The 9,668-nt window shown below is 34.2% G+C and overlaps 1 non-coding gene across 1 annotated transcript; it reads left to right on the forward strand.

Moving 5' to 3' along the window:
- Nucleotides 1-2,237: 2,237 nt before the first annotated feature.
- On the forward strand, nt 2,238-2,361 carry LOC118855593. The gene has a single exon (XR_005010766.1). It is a non-coding gene; the product is annotated as a U6atac minor spliceosomal RNA (small nuclear RNA).
- The last annotated feature ends 7,307 nt before the right edge of the window (nt 2,362-9,668 follow it).

Raw genomic sequence — 9,668 nt, forward strand, 5'->3', positions numbered from 1 at the left:
CTGCTATTTTGTGGTTTCCTCAGCTATAGAATTTGTTCAGAGCCCTTTTTTACAGTTGTTTGGAGGGATTTGGGGTAGAGTTTAAGCAAGTCCAGGCTTTCCAGCCACCATCTTGGCTCTGCTCCTCTGGAGTCTCATTTACTTTCATTTTCTTAATCACAATAACATCTTCATGCATTTAAAATAAAAATACAAATATGAACATTAGAGTTAAATATATATCGAAATGACAGTGATTGGTGTACATAAGAATCTGTAAACTTTCGAACTATACACTTGTGGCCAGGGGTCCCTATCTGAAAGATACGGAACCATGTATTTATGCATAGAATGTTGTTATCTTCCTTGGCAATGTAGTTACTTAGATTTCTGGATATGTAAAGTATTGGAGTATTTTAGACATATACCACACCAATGATTTATTCACACTGTGACTGTAATTGAAACTGAAAGGGACACTATATAATTTTCGTGAACACAAAGAAAGCCAGAAGAGGAATGCTTTAAATAACGACTATAATAAAAAGTAGACTACATTCACTTGAAGACATTTCATGTTCGCCTGAGTTTCAAAAAACATTAGTCTAGATTGGATTTTTCAGTTATAAATATACATTGATTTCAGCATTTGGGGACATTAAAAAACCTCATTTGAATATATTTTGTGTACTTACAAAATTTTACTTTGAAACAAGAAAAAAATAAGATTTTCAAATGAAGTAATCAGAATGAAAGGTAATATGACAGTATTTTTGAATCTTGAAATATTGTCAATATTTCAAATTTTAATTGAGAGGATATAGTAAGTATATGAAGGGATATATATTCTTTCATTCAAAGTGATAGCACTTTCATGATGATATATTTTCAGGAGATAATATATTTTCATTTTTTTACATATGGGTTTCTTTAAGTTAAAATGTTTCATTGGGTTCCAATGTATTTTATTTCTCATATGTACATGAAATGATGATGGTGGTAGTTGCAATTCTGTCTTCAAAACTCATTTTTAAACTTCAAAACTTCTGTGGATCCTTCATTTTGTTTTGCTCTGGATATTCCATTCATCAGTATAGATTGCAGCTCATCTTTTTCTTCTTAGGTGGTTCACATCTATGTTGTACAATAAATCCTCCATGGAGAATCTATACAATATGCTGTAGGAATCTCTTTGGGTTTTAAATATATATTTGTGGATGATATTGAAATATTATTATCCTTCAGTTTCCTTACATGTTTAGCCAAATCATTTCACAGTTATAGGTCCTTCATGATATCTTTTATTCTATTTCTTTCAGTAAAAAGGCAGTACAGATTTGTTGGCATATTTGTTGTTGCTGTTGTCCTTTGTTCTGGAAGAAGACCATGAAGTCAGGGAGGTGATGCCATGACATGCAAGTGAATTGAATTTAAATGAGTGAGGGCTGTGTAGTCACCAATCTCACTTCCTCCTCTGGGGCCATCTTGGTCCAGTGGCAAAATATAGATTAGGATGACTAGAGATGGCCCCAGATGCAGTGGGAAACCTGGACCTTTTTAAGCTAAGGTCTTTAATAGGTCTCAATTTGACTGAGGTGATGCCCATTCAGTGATCAAGGCTAGGAAAGATCTAAGGCAAAGGATGGCCTCTTTAACCTAGTTAAAAAAAATAGATGTGGGAGTGGAAGAACCTCAGGGTTTCTGGCCAAACATAAACAACTGCTATTTATATTCACTCTGAGCCAATCAGGCCCCAAACAGTGATCAAGTGGGATTTAGTCTAGGACCTACTGGTCAATCAGTGAGAGCCAGACTGATGTGGGTTAAAGGCATGTCCTTGAGAAAAAAAAATCTAGTCCAAAAACCCCAAGATATCTTGTGAGGTTTCAGTGATCAAAATTTACATTCCTTCCAGCAGAGCCCCACAGGGAAAGTTATGATACCCTACAAAGAGAGAAAAAAAAAGAAAGAAAGGAAGGAATAAAAAGAAGGAAGCGAGGAAAGAAGGAAGGCAGGAAGGAAGGGAGGGAGGAAGGGAGGAAGAAAAAGAAAAGAAAGAAAAAGAAAGAAAGAAAAAAAGGAAGGAAGAAAGGAAGGAAGGAAGGAAGGAAGGAAGGAAGGAAAAAAAAAAAAGCTCTTTTGCTCAAATGGCTGGCTGGTTCCAGTTGGGTCCATGGTGGGGCAGCTCCTACTGCTACTCACAGAAGTTGGTGTTTATCCTTTGTTCTCAAAGAGGCCAATGGCATCAGTGGGGGGGTGTGTTGTATGAAAGGAGAGAATGTTAGCACTCCTTTTGGCAAGGATGGAAGAGATTCTAGTGGCCTTTACAATACATATATGGTTAAAGCATTACTACCTACTCTGTGACATCTAAACTTCTCTGATAAATATTGGTTAAGTCACCCTGGCAAGTCATGAAAACTCTGAGTTCCCTCAGACAATGCTCTTAAACTATGAGTTATAGAACAGTTGCTAACCTGTATTAGTAGATGGAGTTTTTGTTATTGTTGTTGTTGTTTGGTTTCATTTTGTTTTAACTACATAAAAGAAATCATAGGCCTAAACAAACAGACTATGTATGTATATATGTATGTTTTTGTGTTCATATTCATATGCATATGTATGTGGATAGCATGCACTATGCATGTATATATGTTTATGTGTATGCGTATGTGAATATGTATATGTGTATATCCTCATGCACATATATTCGTGTGATGTGTATATGCATATATGTGGAGATGTGTGCATGTGGGTATATGTATGTATACACATATATAGTGTATATTTAATACAATTTAACCCTTTGTGTGCAATGTATTTCTTCTTTATTCATTGGGGTTGCCAAATTAATATAATTAAAGCAAAGCCCAGCTTTAACCATGTTACTCTACTGCTCAAGAAGCTTCACTGATTCTCTATTATGAGAAAATACAAACTTCTCTGTTGTTCATTTAAATCTCTATACAATTTGGCTCCAGTCTATCTTTCTAGAATTATGTCATAATTCTCCCCATTATATACTTTACATCCCAACCAAACTAGTCTACTCACTATTCTTCATATGTGAACATCCATCTTTCACTTCCATGACTTTACATAGGCATTCTGACTTGCCCAGAATATTCTTAATCCTTATTTCAGTCTCTTTGATCTTCTGACTTCATTTAAGTTTCAACTAAAATTCCATTGCCATCTCGAGGGCTTCTTAATACCTTTCACCCCTGAAATTGCATGTAGTACGATATAAAACTGCACTTTCTTGTACCTTCATTTGTTCTAGGCACTGGATTCTGACTCCGTCTTTACTCTCACTGTTCTTTCATGGCCTTAGAGCCAAAGACTTATTATAACACAGTACCTGGCTGATTCCTCAAGTTCTGATTCAGTTCCTCTAATTCTGAGTCCCTTGGCCTTTATTAATAGTCTTCTTTTCCCTGTACCATGTTGTTATTCTACATATCATGAGAGACTTTAATCTACAAAACTTGTTAATAACCAATAAATATTATTATGCTCAGCAGAAATACTGCACTCTCGGAGATTTGTCTAGACATCTTACAGTATCATAGAATCACAGAAATTTCAATGTGAGAGGGACCTTAGAAACCATTGAGTTTAGTACCATAACTTTACTGGAACACCAAGAGTTAAAATGATTTTCATTAGTAATAGCATAGGTAATATTCAAGATTTTAACCCAGGGTTTTTTTTACTCTAAATTCAAGGTTCTTTGCACTACACCAGACTCCCTCTCTATCAAAAACACAGTCAAATATACAGCTGCACAAACATTATAAACATTCAAATGGATACCTCATGGAATCACTTTAAAACATAGGGTTTTATCATGGTGTCTATGAACCAGCTTTTTTATTTTTATATTTCAAAAATTCTTTTATATATAATTCATTTCTTTTGTAATCCTATTATATTCTAATTTTTTTTTAATAAATTGATACTTTGAGACAGGATCAATGAGTTTCACTAGACTTCTAAATGGTTCCATGACAGAAAAAAATAGCTAAGAACTTGTGCTTTAAATGATGAATTACTCCAACTACCTTTAAAATATGATACGATTTAGAAAGCAAAGAACAGTGATTATCAAAAATAATATCCATCTACCTTTTAATTTCTTCAATCACACTCTCACGAATGTGCAAGAAAACTCAGTGTATTACTAATGATGACTGGGGATTGGCTGATGCAAATACATTCAGTGTGTTCTAGTAGTAGGAAAATTGGAGGTCTGAGAACTTCCCACATGATGTTGAACTGGAAGTACCACATTACTATGAAACAATCATTTTTAGATAGTCAGCTCATTTGCAGAGTAACTGATTTTACCGTGAATATATTTCTGGGTTTACTCATGCTGCGCTGCCAGTACAGTGAAGAAGGAGAACATGTGTTTTGTTTTTTGGTTATTGATATTTGACAACACATTAATTAATCATCTTAAACTGGGACTTAATTTCATTGCAGGAGGGTACATTTTACATATTAAACAAATTCTAGTTAATTACTTTATGTCACAGCTGTATTGCCAATTAAAATAGAGATTCCCCAATGTATAACCTTATTCCATGTAATACAGAAAACGTCTCTACAATTTTCATGAAGATGATACTATACACACAATAGGTTTTAAATGAACTGACAAGTCAATTTTTTAAAAAAATGACCGAAAATAGTCAAATTAAATTTTTGACTGAACTGACCTAATAATTTCATTTAAAATACTATTCTTAGATTTTTACAGGTATGAAGCCTACATTATTTAGGACAGAAGAGGACCATATCAATTCAATGATTCAATATTCTAGATATGTTGTTACATTGTGTCTTCCACATTAGTATTTTAACTCACCTAGTTGTTGCATTTGATATTTTATTGTTACAATTCAGCTTTTAGTTTTGTCCAACTCTTTGTGACTCTATTTGGGATTTTCTTGGCAAATATACCAAGTGATTTGCCATTTTCTTCTCCAGCACATTTTATAGATGAGGAAACTGAGTCAAACAAGGATCAGTGTCTTGCCCAGGGTCACAAGATAGTAAATATCAGAAGCCAGATATGAATTCATGGCCTCCTGCGTCCAGGGCCAGCACTCTATACACTCACCCACCTGACTGCACTCCTTAAGCATTTCAGGAAATACTAATTTCAATGATTCCCATGTTAGTAGAATCATGAGCAAACATGACTATCAGACACTTGCAACGGGGACTCTCTGTAGCTGTCCTTTGCCTATGCATGGGCCCTCTGGGCATCCATTTACTCACCCCTTTCTGCTTCTACTGCTATAGTAATGATAAACTTGCAGAAGTGCAAGGTCTAGGAAGAAATCATATCCAATTGCCCAGTGCTCAACCCTTTGCCCCTTTTCTTCATTCCTTCACTTTTCTGTATTGAAAGACTGTGCATATTCTCTTATGACTACTTTTGTCTATCTCCCTGAAATGCATTTTGTATTATCTTCTTGTTCAGAATTCTTGTTCTGTATGACTTACGTGAGGAGAAATTCCCCAGTGCCATTCACATAGGGTAGTTGGGACAGCAAGACTTGTTCCAGGCACCAAATAACTTTCTTGGAATATAGAAGGTGTCATACCAAACAATGTTATTTAATGGATGTCTAAGTTCTTTTGAGTGAAGTGATTCCTAGTAATGTCTTCTGGAGTGAAGTGGATCAATCCTAATCTCTTTTCCTGATGATAACCCTTAAAACACTTGACTTGAGCTATCACTGCCTTCCTAAAATGTGGAAAAGAACTGAATGGTTAGTTAAGATGAAGTCTATTTATGGCAAAAGGCAGCAGGACTCTTGAACCATATGGTCTGAATACTCATTCTCAAAGCCATCTATGATGACATTAAATTTTGTGGTTGGCTAGTCAGTCAATGTAACAACAACATTACTTGCTGCTACTGTGGCTGTGTAAGGCCAATAACACCAGCATGCAAGAGGGTTGCTAGCACAGGTTCTTTGACCTGCTTTTCTAAGGAAAGCAACTTTAAGGGGTTACCTTTATTTAAACATACATAGGCTATTCACTTAGTTCAGGGGAAAAACCAGTACCCTGAACTTCAGAGCAAATACAAACAGAAATTACAAGCACATGTTATATAAACAGAGCTAATAAACACAAATCAGCAGATAGGCTTCTAGCTGTCTGTCCAAGCAATACAGAAATAGTTACCAGACAGAGATGCACCAATATATGGGTTTTCAGTGCCGGGGCAGGGGTGCTCCTTAATGGCTGCCCAAAGTCTTGTCTGGCCAAATCACAGGAACACTCCTCCAATGATTGAGCCCCCAAACAAAATGCTAACTTCAGGGTATATATACACTTCTTCAGGGTCAGAACGTTCCACACCTCTCAAGGGTTTCACATCTCTCAAGGGCTTCATACCTCTTGAGGGTTTGATACCTCTCCTGACCTAATTAGCAAAAGGGTATGTGGGTCTTCTTACAAACAAAGGTACTTGATTGCCTCCAAGACTGCAAAAAGTCCTACTTTGCTTTCCCTTACAGTTACTTGACAAATATTTATTATTTAACATATGCCAGGCACTGATGGTCATCTACCTGATGGATTTATTGACCTAGAAATAAATTATAACACCAAATCTTTTGAAGATGACTTTTAAAATTGATATAATAGATTGTGATATTCATTATACTTCATCTACTAAATTTGGTCCCTGGTTCTAGGCTATGAAATATTTTTGACTTCAGATGTAGCTACTCCTTTTGTTTCGGTATAATCTGCAAACTTTATAATCACTCAGTTTAGGTGTTTTTCCAACTCATTAGTAAAAATATCAAACACAACAGGGAAAATGATAGATTCTAAGACATTTGCCTAGGGAACTCCTTCCAAGTGAACGGTAGGAATTAATAACTACTGCTTTCATAGTCTCAGAGTCCTTAAAGAGCAGACAAAGATTTTCATTCTCTAAATAGAGATAAAATACTTACCATGTGAAAAAATGAGGAGAGTTAACATTTTTTGCATAAAACACAGTTTTGCTGAAGTATAAATATCAAACACTTTTATGTTTTTATAGGGGCAGGGATTTAAAAAACAGTAATTGGATGCTTATGAGCTTGAATAGATCCTATCAAAAGGGAAAAGGGCAAGAGGGGGATTTTGAAGACTCAGGAAAAAAAATGTATTGGAATTGCAAGTTTGTCACCAGCTGGCTGTATTTGTCTTTATCTATGGATGATCAAATAGAAGCTCTGGGCAAGAGCAGGTGCAGCCCTATGTTGATGTACACACATACACATTAATGGAAGCAAATTCAATGAATTCATTTTACATGTAAGGAACTTTGGACATTGTACTGGAATAGAATACTTACATTTATTTACTTAAGTATTTCAGACTTAATTTTCTTTGATGCATAACTCTAATTTGATCCCTTGAGTAGAAGAGTGGAGGCAAAGGGGATATGAATTAAAAACAAATCTGCCCTAAATTAATACATTGTCAGAGCCAAATTGGAACATTAACATTTGTAAATAATTTGTCAGAGAACATTTAGTATAAGGTAAGCACATGAAAAGGTACATAAATCTCTGTTCAGATAACACTGGAGACAGATAAAAGGTTAGTTAGGAGATTAAGCAGATGAAGGTTATAAAAAGGCAATTTAGTTGCCTTAGATTTTCATTGAATTGTGGAAATCTAATATACTCTTCAACTGGCATAAATCTTGAGTTGGTATCATATATTATCATGTGTGGTACAGAAAAATCTATTATCTCTATGTTTCTTCTTCATTAGTAGAGGATGATAAGGAGTCCTTTATCTTTGAATGACACCACTAAACAGTGAACCTTCTGAGCTGAAGAAACATCTAATTGAATTTAAAATAAGAACTCACTGTTTTTTGTTCCTTTAGCATTTTTAAATAATAAATATAAACAGGTAAAAACCATTCTATATAAATAGGTAAACAGCAGAGAGGGGAAAGTAGACCTTGAAACAAGATATGAAAATAAAGCCTCCCAAGAATTTTCATTTTTATTTTGTTTTATTCTTGCTTTTTGTTTTTATAAGTAGTCAAAGTAAAATCTATTGATATAGAAGCCACATCTGACAATATACACATTCTACATTTAGACCCTCACCTCTCTAGCAAAAGGAACAAAGCATCTTTTATCATCATCTCTATGGTGAGGAAAGTATTTATTACAATTGGTCAGATTTTGATTACATGTGGTTATAATTTGTAGTACTTTGGTCATATGTATAGATCTATTGTCTCTGCTTTCCTCATTCTGTATTATTCCATATTCTCAACTTTCTGTGAATTTCACATAATTGTTGTTTCTTGTGATAAGATAATAATCCATTGTATTAATAAGATAACTATTTGCTCAGCCAATGGAAGGAAGACCATCTTGTTTCCATTTTTTTTGCTATTACAAATACTGCTACATTTAAAAAAAAAATTTGAGCATAGTTCTAAATTTCTTTCCAGAAGAGTTGGACTAGTTCACAGATCTCCAATGGTGTGTCAGTTTACCTATTTTCCTACATGACCTCTAGCATTTGTCGTTTTCATTTCCTTAGTTAATCTGCCAATTTAATTAATCTGATGGGTGTGAGGTCATAATTCAGAATTGTTTTCATTTTAATTTCTCTAATTATTAGTAATTTAGAACTTTTTAATTTAACTATTGATAGCTTTGATTTTTTTCCCTGAAAACTACTTGTTTATATCCCTTGATCATTTCTAGAAATAAAAAGAAAATAAAAATTAATGAAAATATATTTTTTATTCATTTTTTTCCTATCATTGACCCCCTTTGTCCAGGGAGCCATAAATAATATCATAGTTTCAAAGAATCTTAATAGTTTATTAACTTTTCTTCCTACATATTTCCAAATTGTATTTCAGAATGGCTGGAAGAAATCATGAAACCAATTTCCATGTATTTCCTGGGTAACAAATCTTTCATTTCGTTAAATGTGAACTTGAGACATGGACTAAAACATTCCAAGCTTGCTTACACAAATTCTGAATTAATTTATTACTGACATTCTACCCCACTTTATTAGGGTAGTCTGCAGTTATTAGGAGCTATAAACTTAAACAATAGGACAACTAGCTATTCAAAGATGGGAGAAAGGAAGAAGGAAAATGGTTATGAGGACCATATTTATAAAAACTGTGCCCATTTTCCAATCATGTCCCCAAGGCCTATCTTATGGCGAGGCCCAGGTTATGTCATAACAAGAATTCTGTGTTTCCTTTTCTAATATTTGTCTACTATGGACAGTAACAACAAAAGCAATTCAGAGGAGAAAAGAGCTGCTTATTATAGGGAAGGGAGATTCCCTCCCACTAACACAATCTGAACATTCTGTCCACTCTATTAAACTATTTAAATGATGCTTAAGTCTTTATTATAATGCATCTCACCTGACAGCACAAAATTAATATGAATGTGTCATAAATATTTTTTCTTTAAAATATGTTAATGTATATAAAGAGTATTTTTCATTTAAAAGGATATGAGTTATTTTCTTTTGTAAAATTTGGACATTTTTTATTTATAAGGATTTATTATCACTTCTTTACACTGTAATGGTAATCAGGACAGGGTTTTTTTGCCTTTTTCCTCTTAAGTGCCCTTAATGAGTCTGGCCTTTGTTAGAATGGGGCA

Source organism: Trichosurus vulpecula, chromosome 6 (assembly GCF_011100635.1).
Source record: "Trichosurus vulpecula isolate mTriVul1 chromosome 6, mTriVul1.pri, whole genome shotgun sequence".
NCBI classification, from domain to species: domain Eukaryota; kingdom Metazoa; phylum Chordata; class Mammalia; order Diprotodontia; family Phalangeridae; genus Trichosurus; species Trichosurus vulpecula.